This window comes from Struthio camelus, chromosome 3, assembly GCF_040807025.1.
Source record: "Struthio camelus isolate bStrCam1 chromosome 3, bStrCam1.hap1, whole genome shotgun sequence".
Classification (NCBI taxonomy): domain Eukaryota; kingdom Metazoa; phylum Chordata; class Aves; order Struthioniformes; family Struthionidae; genus Struthio; species Struthio camelus.
The window spans coordinates 5,990,544-6,004,884 of NC_090944.1; the positions used below are offsets into that span (position 1 = coordinate 5,990,544).

The 14,341-nt window shown below is 52.9% G+C and overlaps 1 pseudogene; it reads left to right on the forward strand.

Annotated features, from left to right (window-relative positions):
• Positions 1-14,341, forward strand: part of LOC138066519 (otoferlin-like) — a 144,086-nt pseudogene that overhangs the window by 105,638 nt on the left and 24,107 nt on the right.

The window sequence follows — 14,341 nt, forward strand, 5'->3', positions numbered from 1 at the left end:
TCAGTCTGTCTATTCCCATTCCCTCTAACTATTGGCATGCCTCGTTCTCGTGTGTCAGTGTCAGAGAATCAGGATATGGGGAAAGTAGATCCTATTCCTGGGACTGCCAAAACTGGTGAGTTTCACTGGGCAGATGAGTTCTGTTCTCTCTGCTTCAGGTTCTCCCTCTGTAGAATTGAGGCAATTCTTTGCGATGTGCAGGTAGAAATTACCCTAACAGACAGGTGATCCAGACAGCTGCAAATGTGAGTCTACTCGATGCTTTCTACCTGTGACGTGCCACTAGTGGGGCGTCCGGGATTCTTTTGTATTCTGGGGTTAGTTGCACTGAACTGGAGAGATGGTTCTTTGTCAGATGTAAGAATGTATTAGATCTAAGCGGTTCTGCACGTATGACGGACACTGGACAACACTAAACCATGACCAGCAGACAATCTACAAGTATAACAAAGCTAAGAAGTATAGTAAGGAATCCAAAACCCCCACGTATCAGAGCTCTATGGTTAAGCCACGGAAGCCCAGTACAATGACTGCTCTCGGATGCACGCTATAATGACCGCTCTCGCCCTTTCCTTGTCCTTATGGGCCAGCCCTGCGGTATAGTTTTCCCCGGCTTGTTCTCACCACGCTCGAGCTGCGCCAAGAGGATTCAGGTTCTCTCTGGCAGTTGGCATCAGGGGCGTCCCCGCTGATGGGTGGGTTGTGGCGTCTGCAGGCCAGCTGACGGTGAGTCCGAGTCCACACAGAGGTATGTGGCTTGCTGTCTTTTATCCTTCCCGGGCTTAGTTCATTGATCAGTGCCAGACCATAGCTGGACAATGGAACGGATGGTCTTAGGTGATAACAGTAGGGATGCCAACAGGATGCTTATCAGTATATTCAGCAGCTATCAGTGTGCATGTTTAACAGTTGCACAGTCAGCAGCTATCAGTGCGCACAGTCAGCAGCTATCAGTGCGCAATTCCAAGGTATCCAGATGCTTAGAGTGTGAGTCTGCGGTGTCCCTTCTCCTTTGCTGACTAGGTTTGCTCTGCACTCATGCTGTGCACTCATGAGGCTACGGCACCCCCACAGTGTGGTGGCTCTGGCCGTGGTGCACCCGGGGTTCCTAAACTCTTGGGGAGCACCCTAGAGCAAACCCCTCTTCTAGGGGCTGCACCATCCTGAGTCCCACACTTGCCTGTGTGGCGCCTATCACTACCGCAAGCACCTGGAGCTTCAGAAGGCTTTTCAGAAAGCCCAGAAGCAAATGGGATCAGGACCCGGGTCTTGGTGTGTCTAGGCTGCATGCCATCCCTGGCCAAGATTTGAATACAAAGGACTTGTACTCAGGAAGGCTAATCGGATTTAACCTGAGGAGATGTATTGGAAGTGGATTATTGTAACTATTATACCAGCAGATAGATGTTGCTAATCAAAATTAACTGACTGACTTAATTCAACTGGGAAATGGAAGAGACTAACCTGAATCAAGGCTGTTTGCATTCTAGATAGAACTGTCTGCCTGGGGTTGCTGCACTTGTTAAGCAGCCCATTGGGAAGGTGAATGCAGAAGGGAGATGGAAAGCACAGATGTTTTACAGAGTGTATTCCCCTGGGCTTTGCTTTTCCTACTGCCTTATCAGAGCACAGGGAGTTTCCCCATCAACTGTGGGACTCTGCTGACATCTTCTGGCTAAAAATAACCCAGATAGCTTCACAAGATGAAGTGAAGCTGTTTTGTAACCTAAGGGTGATTCCAGTTGCAGCAGGATCTGCAGTGGCTTTATCCAGGGTGAATCCTGGCTCACAGCGGATGCTCAGGCTGCCTTGGGCAAACCAGAAGCATGAACCTGTTCTGCAGGGCATGCCTGCGATCCTGGCTCTTCCCCCCCCCCCCTTTTCTGTGCCATGACTATTGTCTCTCCATGCCACGTCCATCCCACAGACGAATGGAAATCTGGCAGCTCTGCAAACAGCGGAGACCTCTGCCTGTTGTGAAGGCCAGGGGGGTCTATAAGAAATGCTCGCTGGCTTTCAGAATAGGGTGTTAGTGCTTTGGTTTCACTTGTGCTCGCTCATGGTGTCTGCCTGCATGCGCTGTCACACTGGAGCACCTGGCCAATGCATGCAGCCCCAACCCTCCCTGGGCAGAGGCAGGGGTTAACCCAGGCAGGGCATGCCTGGGGGCAGTTTGGGTGGGCCTTGGCTGGGAGGGGAAAGTTTCCCCCAGGCATGGCTGGCCTAGCTGTGGGCTTGGGTGGGGACCGGTCTGGTGCTAGGAATCACAGAATGGTTGTGGTTGGAAGGGACCTCTGGGGATCATCTAGTCCAACCCCCACCTCCGCTCAACCAGGGTCACCTACAACATTTTGCTCAGGACTGTGTCCAGATGCTTTTGAATATCTGCAGTCTGTCTGGGCAACCTGGTCCCGTGCTCTGTCACCCTCACAGTCAACAAGTTTTTCTTCCTATTCATATGGAAGTTCCTGTGCTCCAGTTTGTGCCCGTTGCCTCTCGTCCTGTCGCTGGGCACCACGCAGAAGAGTCTGGCCTCATCCTCTTGACGCCCTCCCTTCAGATACTTGTCCACATTGATGAGATTCCCCCTCAATTTTTTCTTCTGCAGGCTGAAGAGTCCCAGCTCCCTTAGCCTTTCCTCCTAGGGGAGATGCTCCAGTCCCTTCATCGTAGTGGCCCTTTGCTGGACTCACTCCAGGAGCTCCATGTCTCTCTTGTATTGGGGAGCCCAGACGTGGACACAGTACTCCAGATGCGGAAGGGTGCTAGGAGAGATGGAGTCTCTGTCCTTGAACGTGCAATTCATATATGCTACTCCCAGCGCCTTTCCTCTTGGCCTGACTTCATGTATATCCATTTCCCCATCCCAGCGCTCTGACATGCTGGGGGAGGTGAGGGGCAATGGCCATTCCTGTCTGGGAGTGGTCCTACCACAGAACATCCTTCTGCTTCCTGTTGCAGGAACTGCTTCCACGTGCCATACTTTGAGAAGAAGGCCTGCAGGTACATCAAGAGCTGGTGGCCAGACCAGCGCCGGAGACTGTATAATGCCACCATCATGGACAAGATTGCAGACAAGGTGGCCAGTATGTGCTGGGGATGGAGCTGGCTCAGGGGATGGGGTAGGCCATTCCTGGCACATCCCGGCTCCCTGCATGTCTCTGCAGCTTGTTACAAAGCAGGGCCAGACCATTGCAGAGAGCCTTTATCAAACTCATGCCAGGAAAGAGGAAGCTCCGCAATACTAAACGCTCCACAGAATGAATGGCCAAACCCTGGGGGTTGAATGAATTTTGGTGTGGGTCAGACCCAGAGTGTCCCCCGGAAGGCTGAAGGAAGGTGGGAGACTTTACCTGCCTGGACTCCTGGAGTGAGCCACTCTTGTGGCAGAGCCTCCTTTGTAGCCTGAACTGATTGCTGAGGAGCCTTTGTGATGCCTGCAGGTGGAGAGAGGTGAAATTCACATCAACTGAAGCCAGCCTCCCCCAGCCAAACATGTGCCAGAGCTGAGCTCTGTGGCAGGAAAGTCTGGGGAAGAAGCAGGTGTGTGCTATTGGCAGTGCCAGGGCTGCTCTTCATGGAGTGGCTGTGGTGCTAAACCTCAGCCTGCTGTGGGGCTCTGCTCCACTGCCCCCTTCACTGCTTCCCCCCCATTGCCATTCCAGGAGGAAGGCCTCAGTGATGTGCAGGAAACGATCAAGACGGAGAAGCCACAGCTGGAGCGCTGGCTCCGAGGGGTCCTGGAGGAGCTGAGCAGTGGGTGCTTGTGAGTAAAAGACTAGCAAAAGCTGCCCACCAAGGACCTGTGCTCTCAGCCGGGATATGGGCAAGATCATGGGACTGAGAGCATGAGCTCCCCTTGCGTTATGCTCCGAGATGACAGGCAATCATTTTCTTGGCTTAGCACACCACCATATTGATTGCCTTCTGCCTTGGAGCATGGGCAAGGTGGTACTCGCCTCTGAACTCCAAAGACCCCCAGCCAGTGATGAAAGCCACACAGACTCAGTCTTGTGGCCTCCACAGACTAGTGCCTGAGCAGTACCTTCTCCTCATGCACGTCATTGAGTGCTGGGTGTAAATAGGCCACTTGGCTGCGATTGCAGCGCACACTGAAAGAACAAGGGCGCTTCCGTGTAGGCAAGTGCCCTACTGCTAGCAGAGATCCAGCCTGGCAAGGCTGCTTGCAGAGAGCCAGCAGGCTCTCGCAGGATTCATGCTGACGAGCTTTTCCATCAGGCGCTTTGTGACCTTAGCTGACAAGGACCGGCACCACTCTTCCCGCACGAGGCTGGATCGAGAAAGACTCGAGTCCTGCATGAGGGAGCTGGTAAGTGTGATTCAGCTGGGGAGGAAGATTCGGGAATGGGGCTGGTCCCCATCAATCACAGAATCACAGAATCGTTTAGGTTGGAAGGGACCTCTGGAGATCATCTAGTCCAACCTCCCTGCTCAAGCAGGGTCACCTAGAGCATATTGCCCAGGATCACATCCAGACGGCTTTTGAATATCTCCAGCGAAGGAGACTCCACCACCTCTCTGGGCAACCTGTTCCAATGCTCTGTCACCCTCACAGTGAAGAAGTTTTTTCTCAGGTTCAGATGGAACTTCCTGTGGTTCAGTTTCTGCCCATTGCCTCTTGTCCTGTTGCTGGGCACCATGGAGAAGAGGCTGGCCTCATCCTCTTGACACTCCCCCTTCAGATACTTGTACACGTTGATGAGATCTCCTCTCAATCTTCTCTTCTCCAGGCTGAACAGGCCCAGCTCTTGCAATCTTTCTTCATAGGAGAGATGCTCCAGCCCTCTAATCATCTTGGTAGCCCTCCGCTGGACTCTCTCCAGGAGTGCCATGTCTCTCTTGTACTGGGGAGCCCAGAACTGGACACAGTACTCCAGGTGAGGCCTCCCCAGGGCTGAGGCGAGGGGCAGGATCACCTCCCTCGTCCTGCTGGCAACACTCTGCCTAATGCACCCCAGGAGACCATTGGCCTTCTTGGCCACAAGGGCACACTGCTGGCTCATGTTTAACTTGTTGTCCACCAGCACTCCCAGGTCCTTCTCGGCAGAGCTACTTTCCAACAGGTCAGTCCCCAGCCTGTACTGGTGCATGGGATTATTCCTGCCTAGGTGCAGGACCTTGCACTTGCCTTTGTTGAACTTCATGAGGTTCCTCTCCGCCCACCTCTCCAGCCTGTCCAGGTCCCTCTGAATGGCAGCACAGTCTTCTGGTGTGTTAGCCTCTCCCCCCAGTTTAGTATCATCAGCAAACTTGCTGAGGGTGCACTCTGTCCCTTCTTCCAGGTCATTGATGAATATATTGAACAAGACTGGGCCCAGGACTGACCCCTGGGGGACACCACTAGCCACAGGCCTCCAACTTGACTCTGCGCCATTCACCACAACCCTCTGTGCTCGGCCATCCAGCCAGTTCTCAACCCACCTCACCGTCCACTCATCTAGCCCACACTTCCTGAGCTTACCTAGGAGGATGTGATGGGAGACAGTGTCAAAAGCCTTGCTGAAGTCCAGGTAGACAACATCCACTGCTCTGCCCTCATCTACCCAGCCAGTCATTCCGTCATAGAAGGCTATCAGATTGGTCAAGCATGATTTCCCTTTGGTGAATCCATGCTGACTACTCCTGATCACCTTCTTGTCCTCCAGATGCTTAGTGATGACCTTCAGGAGGAGCTGTTCCATCACCTTTCCAGGGATGGAGGTGAGGCTGACAGGCCTGTAGTTCCCTGGCTCCTCCTTCTTGCCCTTTTTGAAGACTGGCGTGACATTGGCTTTCTTCCAGGCCTCAGGCACCTCTCCTGATTGCCATGACCTTTCAAAGATGATGGAGAGTGGCCTAGCGATAACATCCGCCAGCTCCCTCAGCACTCGTGGGTGCATCCCATCGGGGCCCATGGATTTATGGATGTCAAGTTTGGACAAAAGATCTCTAACCTGATCTTCCTCCACCAAGGGAGAGTCTTCCTTTCTCCAGCCTTCCTCTCTTGTCTCCAAGGTCTGGAATTCCTCAGGACTGGCCTTAGCAGTGAAGACTGAAACAAAGGCAGCATTCAATAACTCTGCCTTCTCTGTATCTTTTGTCACCAGGGCACCTGCCCCATTCAGCAGCAGGCCCACGTTTTCCCTAGTCTTCCTTTTGCTATTGATGTATTTGAAGAAGGCCTTCTTGTTGTCCTTGACATCCCTTGCCAGATTTAATTCCAACTGGGCCTTAGCCTTTCTTGTCGCATCCCTGCACGCTCTGACAACGTCCCTGTATTCCTCCCAAGTGGCCTGTCCCCTTTTCCACATTCTGTACACTTCCTTCTTCTGTTGGAGTTTGGCCAGGAGTTCCTTGCTCATCCATGCAGGTCTCCTGCCCGCTTTGCTGGACTCCTTCCTCAGAGGGATGCACTGATCCTGAGCCTGGAGGAAGTGACGCTTGAATATTAACCAGCTTTCTTGGACCCCTCTTCCTTCTAGGGCCCTACCCCAGGAGATTCCCCTAAGTAGGTCCCCGAAGAGGCCAAAGTCAGCTCTCCTGAAGTCCAGCGTTGCAATCCTACTCATTGCCCTGCTCCCTCCTCGCAGGATCCTGAACTCCACCATCTCATGGTCATTGCAGCCAAGGCTGCCTCCAACCTTCACATCTCCAACTAGACCTTCTTTGTTCGTTAGTACAAGGTCTAGCATTGCACCTCTCCTCGTTGGCGTCTCCACCACCTGAGTCAAGAAATTATCATCAATGCTTTGCAGGAACCTCTTTGACTGTTTGTGCCTAGCTGTGCTGTCTTCCCAACAGATGTCAGGGTGGTTGAAGTCTCCCATGAGAACCAGGGCCTGTGATCGTGAGGCTTCTTCCAGCTGTCTGTAGAAGGCCTCATCTATGGCTTCCTCCTGATCAGGTGGCCTGTAGTAGACCCCCACAACAGTGTCACCCATGTTACCCTGCCCTTTCATCCTTACCCATAGGCTCTCAACTTGCTCTTCATCCACCCTGAGGCAGAGCTCCATACATTCTAGTTGCTCCCTCACATAAAGAGCAACTCCACCACCTCGCCTTCCTGGCCTGTCTTTCCTAAAAAGCACATAGCCATCCATGACCGCATCCCAGTCATGTGAACTATCCCACCATGTCTCTGCAACCGCAATGAGATCATGGCCCTGCGACCGCACACAGATCTCTAACTCTTCCTGCTTATTCCCCATGCTGCGTGCATTGGTATACAGGCATTTGAGAGAGCCAGTCAAGCACGCAGGCTTCCCAGAAGAGGTGCAAGAGGATCCTCCATAGCCACATTGCATGCTGTCTCCCCTGGTTGTATGCACCCGCTGGAGGCATCCTGACTTGAGCGGTGTTTTACTGACTCCCCTGCCACTATACCACTCCCCTTCCCCCATCTTGCCTAGTTTAAAGCCCTCCGTACCAGGCTGGCCAATCTGTTGGCAAAGACGCGCGTGCCCCGCTTGGTAAGGTGGATCCCATCACTCCCTATCAGCTGTTGATCTTCAAACAGGGTCCCATGGTCATAGAAACCAAAGCCCTGTTGCCAACACCAGCGGCGCAGCCAGCTGTTAACTTGGACAACTCGTCTACTCCTCCTCCTGTCCTTTCCCCTCACAGGCAAGATTGAGGAGAAAACAACCTGGGCTCCCAGACCCTTGACCATCATTCCCAGAGCTCTGAAGTCCCGTTTGATGGTTTCCAGTTTGCCTTTCGTGTCATTAGCACCCACATGGAAGATCAGCAGAGGGTAGTAGTCCGACGCGTGGACAAGCCTTGGCAGTCTTTCCACGACATCTCTTATTCGAGCCCCTGGCAGGCAGCAAACCTCTCTGGACAAGAGGTCAGGTCGGCAGATAGGTGCCTCTGTCCCCTGCAGTAGGGAGTCACCCACAACAATCACTCGCCGTTTCTTCCGGGGGTTCCTGCACGGCACAGGGTCTGCCAGGCCAGTTGCCTCCCTTGGAGCCATGCCCAGCTCCTCCTCGGGTTGGAGGGCGCTAAACTTCTTCTTCAAGGGTAAGTCTTGAGGAGGAGCAAGAGCCTTTCTCTTTCTACGAGAGGTCACCAGCTTCCAGCCCTCTTCAACAGCGTTATGATGCACCTTTACACATGGTGCTGAGCCCTCTGACACCTCCGCTGCAGTGGGGACAGGGGACTCCCGGAGCTGAACAGTCTCCGAGAACGCCCTGTCAATCTCCCGCTCATCCTCTTGGATGCTATGCAGCCTACTAACCTCCTCCTGTAACTCCTTTATCTGGTGACGCAACTGGTCAACCACAGCACACCTCACACAAGAGAGCTGTCTGTCAGCCCAGGCCCCAATGCGGTGGGGAACCTTGGTCCTTAGGGGTCTTGACTTCCAGTCTCTGCGGATTGGTGGTTTGAGGTTTATTGCTAAAGAGGGGGACCCAAGAGCACTTCCTGTCTTGCACAGGTCCCACATGACCCTTGGGTCCACACCACTACGTCCCCTCCATCACGCTCTGCTTTTCATTGGGAAGAAATCCCGGAGTGCAGAAAAGGAGTCGCTTTATTGTCAAAGAGTTCAGGAGAGGGGAAAGCAGGAATGTAGGGGACTCTGCCGAGTATAGATGCTGCAGGGCTAGCTCTAGCCTGGGTATTTGGAGCTGGTAGGCCAACGTATTGGAAAGGAGCTGTACAAAGACCAAGTGGTTTATCCAGCTGACGCAATGAAGCTTCATTAGCCAGCTGCATACAACAGAGTGATGAATGTGACCTGTGGAAGCCTCTATGTCCCCTCTTCTGAACTGCCAGATGCTGATTTGTAGTGGAGTCAGGGAAAGGGGAGAGACCATGCTTAAGACAAGGCTTGAAGCCACTGCAAAATGCCATAAACACAACTGACACCTCTCTGTCCCATGGCACGTCCTGCTGGGGCAGAAACCTCTGTGCTGTGGACCCTTCCTATATCCTGCTGAGGTTAACAAAGGGGCGCCAGAAGTACCATCATCTGGATGCACATGGCAGGACTAAGGCATTTGTGTCCTCACCACGCCTTCCTAAACGCAGGGAGACCTGTCTGGCTGCTTTTGCCTTCTCTGTGCTCCATTGTGCTCTCATTCACAATGTGTCCTGGGCTCCCTTTTAATCACAGGAAAATGTGGGTCAGCAAGCCACGACTCTGCGCTCGCAGGTGAAGAACACCACCATGAAAGACAAGGTGAAGCTGGTGCAAAACTTCCTCCAGAAACTCTGGTTGTTAGCTGATGAGGTGAGTTGCCCTCCACAGGGAGAGTGCCTGTTAGCTGGGTCAGCTTATGGGCAAATCCTGCGTGCAGGAGAGTTCCCTGGTGACACAGGTCTTCTGCAAGGAGCCAGTCCAAGAAGACAAGACCTTTGTTGGGCTCTGCTCCTTTTCTAAAGGACCTGTATGTTCCTCCTGTGTCAAGACAAGTGCTTAGACCTCTCTTCAGACCACCTAATAGAAGTGCTCAGCCAAGGCAGCATGACCACTTCCCTCCACTGACTACACCAGTTATATCTCGTGTGCTAATTAACCAGTCTGTGGTGGGAACTGAGCCCTGGCTGTCCATCCTGGTGCACCGTGAGCCCAAGCCAAAATGCCCAGCCCTAACCCGTCCGCAGGTGAGGCCAGGCTTAGCCCTGGACAGGGCATCCCTGGAGCCGGTTGGATGGGACCCCTTGAGGTGGGGGCGTTTCCCAGCCTGGCCCAGGGCCTGAGGCAGGGCCCTGGCCTGAAATAGGTCACCAGTATACTTTTCACCATCTGGCAACTTTGTGTAGTCTGTCTATAAACTGCCCCGTGCCTCCCAGGTTTGCCTATACGCTCCTGGATTGGGAAGGATGAGCATTAATATAAGTTGAAGAGCCCTTCCCAGACAGTAACAGAACTGGGTCCTCTTGCAGTTGAGCTAGAGGATGGTTTTGCCTGCCTTGAGCCGTGACAAGGCCGTGCAATTCCCCAGGAGAGCAGCCCCCAGAAGGTGGCAAATGTCCACCCAATATTCAAGTGAGCAGCCTGCAGCCATCTCTGATTTTTGCTAATTAGAGAAAAATGTTAAGTAGGTAGCTCTTTGGAGAGCTTTCAGATGAAGCCATCTAATTATTATCACTGCGGTGTACTCTTGCTTCACTCCACCTCATGGGTGACAGTTAATAGCCGAATATGTTAGAGCTGCTCACAAAATTTCCAAAAAGATGCTATTTCTGCAAAATCTCTTGTTCCTTCCTGCAGAAAATTGCAGTTCCTCTGAAATTCGTGCAGTTTCTACCTGGGTCTGTGTGGCTGCAGCCATTTGGGGTTATTGGTCCACGTGGAAGTTGTAGTTTTGGCACTTGCTGTTCTCATTTGCCAATATGGGCGAGGCTCCTAGGCTTGGTGAAATAGCCCATTATAAAGTAACTCTTTTCTCTGCTTTGGCTTGCCACAGCAGAAAATAAAGCAGGCTCTAAGGCATGATAGGAGATGTCCAGAGAGGGAGCTGCTTCCATTGTAGGGAATGGAAGTGCAGGGCACCTGCCCTACAGTCCTCGTGGGCACTGAACTAACAGAAAGGGAAAATCTTCAGCCTTCCAATCTGGAGTTAATATCTTTTTTTCTTTTTTTTTTTTAAATTTTATCAGAACAAATGTAAATCCCAGTTTCTTTCCTGCTAGGCTTCACCTTGCCAGTGTGTCAGGGGTCAGAAAGGGCTAAGATGCTGACAGGGCTCTTCGTTGGTGTTCACAGCCCCAGCACACCATTGCTGACCTCTTCATCTGGATGATGAGCAACAACAAACGCATTGCTTACAGGCGTCTCCCTTGCAAGGATATTCTCTGCTGCATTGTGGATGAGGAGATGGGAAAGGACTGGGCCAAAGTGAAGACCGTCTTCCTCAAGGTGCCTGCCCGTCTTCCTTGGGGGAGCTGAAACCACAAGGAGGGAGGTGAAGCAGAGACAGAATCGGGGGGATGGGGGTGGAGATGAGAGAGCTGGGTACCAGGTGGTCTGGTAGGTGATAGAGGTCTGGAAGGAGAGAGATGTCCTATTGAGTTTGCTGGGAGGGGAGCTAGTGGCTTGAGAAGAGGAAGCCAGTGTGCTGGGAAGAACATGATGCATGAGAAAGAGTAGCGGACGTGATCCAGAATGATAAGGGGTGGGTCCCTGGGTTTAAGGAGCAGCGGTACAAGGTGAGGCCGCAGAAGGTGGTGGGCACTGCAAGAGGTGGTCTGTCCAATCTCTAAGGCCCCTCCTATGTCCCTGTAAAGTCTCTTGTCCCTTGTGCCCAGCTACCTGGGAAGAGGGGCTTTGGACCTGCAGGCTGGACAGTTCAGGCCAAGATGGAGATTTACTTGTGGCTGGGCCTCAACAAGCAGCGCAACGACTTCCTGAGCGGCGTGCCCTGTGTCTTTGAGGAGAAGATGACAGCCAGAGGCCCAAACCTGCCATCCTTTCCACGCATCAGCCTCCTTTACACGAGTAAGAGGGCAGGCTATGGAAAAGGCAGGCGGGAGCCTGGTTCAACACCACTTGGGCCAAGGACCTGCAGGAACTGAGGGGGAAATATGGGAAATACTTCCACATGTGCCAGTCTGAGGTCTCCCACTGTTCCCATGGGGAGCTGGGGTAGGGGACTTCTGCGCCCTTCTCCTTACCCCATTCCCAGCTGTCATTCTGCACATCGTGAGCAGGACCCTGAAGAAGTCCATATCCATTCAGGATCCATGCTTTAAGCCGACTTCCTTCATCCGTGTTGGCCCTGAGCAAAAGTGTGCCTCTGAGACCTTGCTCTCCATGGCTAAGCTCCAGGGATGCATCCCAAGCTGTCTCACTTCCCCCTCTCTCTGTCACAGAGAAGCAGGTGTTTGAGCTGCGAGCCCACATGTACCAGGCCAGGAGTTTGTTTGCTGCTGACAGTAGTGGCCTTTTGGCTCCCTTTGCCCGAGTCGTCTTCCTCCCCCAGAGCCAATGCACCGAGGTGAACACTATTTCCTGACCTGGAGGAGTGGGCAATCCCTGGGGTTGAATGTGGTACTTGTCCTATCATCTGTCCATCCTGCTGCCCTGCCATGGGGCTGGGTCTCCTGACTCCTGCTGAATCATGGATCAGGTTGACCGTGGGGTCCTGGGGTGCAAAAGCAGCCATAGCACTGGGGCCTGACTATCTATCTCGAGCTTCCTTTGAGTGCAAGGTTGCCTGCTGGAAGTCTCTTCCCCAGCTGCAGGCAAGTCCAACAGCCCTTTCACTGCATGTCCCTGGGCACAAGCACACAGCCACCCCGTTTCTGTGTGACTGAGCTTTCAGCTGCCTGGTGAAGAGAAACTGGACCCTACAGGAAGCAGGAGGTGTTTCTGTGCCATCTCTTCCTGTGCTGAAGGCTGCCGAGCTTTAGCAAACCTCGTGGAAGCTGGGGATAATTTGTGCCTGCCTGCTGTTTTTTCCTGGGAGAGTCCATGGGAGATGCGCTATGGCTCACTTGCCTGCAGAGCAAGCACCAGCCTACCAGTGCTGCCAGCACTGAAGTTGCAGCCTGTGGCCTGGCTCAGACAGGCCAGGCCTGGGGTCATTCACGGAAATGGAGTCATCCCTGTGGCTGCCCCTTTGCAGGGTACTGTTTTGTCCTGATTTGACAGAAGGAAGCAGATGCTCAGGCAGAGAAAATTAGACCATCAGAGCAAGGGGTGAACTCTGGGAGCTGCAAGTATCTTGGGTCAAGATCTGCCAAGCGAGTTAGACCTGTAATTCCCCTTCCTTTGGATCAGGCTTCAGATCCTAATGTGGCTCTTTCCTGTCTCTTGCCCCATAAGCCATCAACCCTCTAATGGGTTTAGCCCCAGGTGCCTTCACAGTATGATCCAGTAAATATCTGTGATCCAAAGCACTGCTTGGCAATAGCATTAATACCCAATAGACTGCAGACTGCCACAGTGTCCAGCATCTGCATCAGAGCTGCCTCAATTCTCTGAATAAGCAGTGGGGAGAAAAGGACCTTTACAAGACAAAATACATCTCATCTATTTTAGCCATACACCTTAGGAAGAGACAAGCGGTGCCATAAAGAGATTTCTTTTCTCTCCCCTCCCTAGTCAGGGATCCTGGGGTGCCTACCATGAAGTAAGGGAGCCTTTATGTTGTGGACATGCAATGTGACCCAAGATAAATCCCCTCATATTTTCAAAGTAACCTCCCCGCTGCTCGCAGCGCTGCAAAAGTCCTGGTGCAGGAAAACTGAGATCAGTATCCTCTCTGCTCCCGTTGTTCAGAGCCTTAGGCCCTGGCTGCTACTCCTAGCTGTAGTGGTAAATGCTGTTTCTGTTCCTCCAGGTTCTCAATGAAAGCCTTTGCCCAAGCTGAGACCAGCTGCTGGTCTTTGACAATGTGGAGCTATATGGAGAAGCTCACGAAATGCAGGACGACCCTCCCATAGTTGTCATTGAGATCTATGAGCAGGACCCAGTGGTAAGATGAACCTCAGCAGAGGAAAGCATTTCTGATTCAGGTACTGAGATCACTCCTGGCAAGGCAGCTGGTGCAGCAGATGTGAGAAGAAGTGTTTTTCCTGACCTGTGGAAGATGTTTCCTCCCTGTTTCCCAGGGCACAGAAGAAACTAGGAGCCTCTGCTGCTAATTGATCTCTTGCACTCCTTGGTGTCTTATGTTTGGAGCCAGAAGCAAGAGTTCAGGTGAGGCTGGAGGCAAGGATATATTACTGTAGTCTCTCCCTGTAGAGCAGTGCTCAGTCCTGGCCTCATTGCTGCCCCAACCCTGGGCCACCTCCTTCACCTTCCTTAAAGAAGTTGGTGCATTAGGAAAGGCCTTGTGGATGGAAAGGCACCAGTGGAAGGTGGCACTGAGCTTTGGTCACGTACGTGCAGCAGACTGATCCTGTTCTGCCCACACTGGGGAGTGCTGTGGGGCTAACTGTGGAGACCTTTGGTTGGTCTCTCAAGGCAGACAAGAAGCCCGATGCTAAAAACGCGAGTGCTGTCTTTGCCTGGCCAGGGCAAAGCTGACTTGATGGGCCGCACCTTTGCCCAACCTGGGGTGAAGATGTCAGATGAACAGTACTGCCCTCCACGGTTCCCTCCGCAGCTGGAGTGCTACCAGATATACCGGGGCAACTCCACAGCAGGCGACCTGCTGGCTGCCTTTGAGCTACTGCAGGTAGCAGCTGGACAGAGCCATCCCAGACCGAGGGAGGGAAGAGAGCGGGAGGGGGTGTGGGGGAGAACCGCGTTTAATCCACGCTTCTGTTTCTGAGGTGCTGCAAAGAGTGGTTAGTTCATGCATCCTAGAAAAGCTAGCAGGGTGTAGTATAGCTACTCGCAGCTCAGTGTGAGGGCAGCTCCTGCAGAGTTATGCTGGTGTGC